Source organism: Pteropus alecto, unplaced genomic scaffold, assembly GCF_000325575.1.
Source record: "Pteropus alecto unplaced genomic scaffold, ASM32557v1 scaffold555, whole genome shotgun sequence".
Taxonomy (NCBI): Eukaryota; Metazoa; Chordata; class Mammalia; order Chiroptera; family Pteropodidae; genus Pteropus; species Pteropus alecto.
The window spans coordinates 326,763-329,060 of record NW_006436809.1 but is presented as its reverse complement, the minus strand read 5'-3'; the positions used below and the strand labels follow the sequence as shown (position 1 = coordinate 329,060).

Genomic DNA, 2,298 nt, shown 5'->3' with positions numbered 1-2,298 from the left:
AGAGATCAGGGGGACCCCTCACACTGCCAGTGCTTCTGATGTCACCTCTTTTTTTTTTTTTCCTCATTTTTAGATATGAAAAATCTTTTTACTAACTCTGGGACCTACTGATTATGAATTCTCTTAGTGTAGCTAACGTTCTTAGGCTGTCATGTGGTTTGAGGGAACCTAGGTACCCTCACCAATGCCCCTGCATGGTGTGGATGAGCTGCACAAGAGCAAGGAACTCTGAGAAGCCAAGGCCTGAATCAAAACCCAAAGAAACATTATAGAAAAAGAAAGATTTTCTAGGCTCATAACTCCTTCCTTCACCCATTCTTTTCCATTGAATCCTCTGAGTCCTTTCTCTAAAAAACAGAAGCTTATCTGAAAATTTTTCTGTCCACTTTTTGATTGCAGGACTGAGAGGCTTTCAATCCAGAATTTCGCTGGTGATATCTAGAGCGAACAGAGTCACAGTGGGAACTACTGAAAGAAAGGTATGATTTCCAGCTGTCACCACATTCATATGTACAGACACACCAGCAATGGACCAAAGGGAGAAAGCTCACTTCTAAGTGGTCAGTTCCCACATGAAAATCAAAGAGTAAGACATATAGAGTTCTGAAGAAAGGACCATGATCTAAATGTTCTCTACCCACCAATATATCATTTATGTATGATGTTAAAAAAGGAAAGAAAGCCATTTTCAGCCTTAGAAGGTCTTTGAAACATACTACAAATATTTCAGTTTCTAAAGAAATTACTTGAGAATATACTTCAGATAAATGAAGTTTTAAATTTTAATTTAAATTTTTAATTTAAAATTAAGATAGAGCTGGGCAGAGATATATAAGTTATGCAAAATGAAAGAAATCTTAGATCTCGATCTTACTATCAAACAGGATTGAATTCAAGGCAGAAAATTATTAAATAAGTGAACAGAGACTATTTTATGTTACTAAAAAGTTTATAATTCACAGTTAAGATAGAATTCTCCTTAAAGTCATGCAGGAAAAAAAACCCATCAAAATATAAAAAGCAACAACTATAAGAATACAACAAAAGTAATCAAAGACTCATTGTTGTGGGAATCTTTGACCTCTCTTAGTCCATGACGTATCAAGAAGTCAAAAAATAAGTATTAGTACAAAATACATAAGTAACAAGATTACTAAGGAAAGCCTTATGGTGACATATCAAATACTGTTCTAGGAACACAGAGAATATACTTTCTTTTCAAGTTATGGGCACCGTCACAAAAATTTACAACATATGACATAGAAAACCTCAGAGTCCAAAAGAGCATAGAAAACGTTAGAGACATAGAAAACCTCAAAGTTCAAAAGTAGAAAGAGCAACAACCTTATCTGATCACAAGGTTAAGAAACCATGAAACAAAAATTATCTATTGGAAAGAAGAAAAAAAACACCACTGGCAAATATCTTCTTTTTAAAACAAATCTATGTTAAATAGCAGATCAAGTTTGAAATTTCAAAAATTTAGAAAACAATAATAAAAACACCATATATCAAAAGTTACGGTATACAACAGAAGAAGAGCTCATAGACAAAAATCGGAAAAAATGTAGACAAGTAGAGAGGATGAAAGTAGAAATACACAAAATAAATGAAAAATTAAGATACAAAAGAAAAACTTGACATTATTTGATCAACTATGCAAATAATTTTGCAAATATTAAATGAAAATGGTGATTTTTCCAGGAAATTTAAATGTTAAGTATTTCAATTAAAATTTGTCAAATGTATTTATTAAATAAAAGAAAATTTACATTGCTTTTAAGAAACACATAAAAGTCTACAGCCATGCCACCCTGAACAAACCTGATCCCGTCTGATCTTGGAAGCTAAGTAGGGTCGGGTCTGGTTAGTACCTGGATGGGAGACCACCTAGGAAGACCAGGTGCCATAGGCATGCACAGTGATCACAATTTAAAGATTCTATTGAATGGTCTGGCAGGGTTTGCTTTGTAATGTTAGGGGCTCTCCTTGTTCCAGTCCCAAGGCATGGGCTGGAGCACATAACTGAAACCAAGCAGGAAAAAAAGAAAGAAAGGGAGAGAGGGAGGGAGGCAAGGAATGAAGGAAAAGAAGGAAGGGAGAGAGAGGAGAGAGGAGAGGGAGGGAGGGAGGGAGGAGAGAGGAGAGGGGGAGGGGGAGGGGGAGAGAGGAGAGAGAGAGAGAGAGTCATTACCCTCCTTTCTACCCAGTGTTTAGTGCACAGTAAATGCTCAGTATATGCCAATAGTCCTGGATATCTCTGGACATAAACTATGTATTATCAAAATACCTGCCTTT

The 2,298-nt window shown here is 35.7% G+C and overlaps 1 pseudogene; it reads left to right on the top strand.

Annotated features, from left to right (window-relative positions):
- The first annotated feature begins 1,796 nt into the window (after positions 1-1,796).
- LOC112481233 lies at positions 1,797-1,915 on the top strand (annotated as a pseudogene).
- The last annotated feature ends 383 nt before the right edge of the window (positions 1,916-2,298 follow it).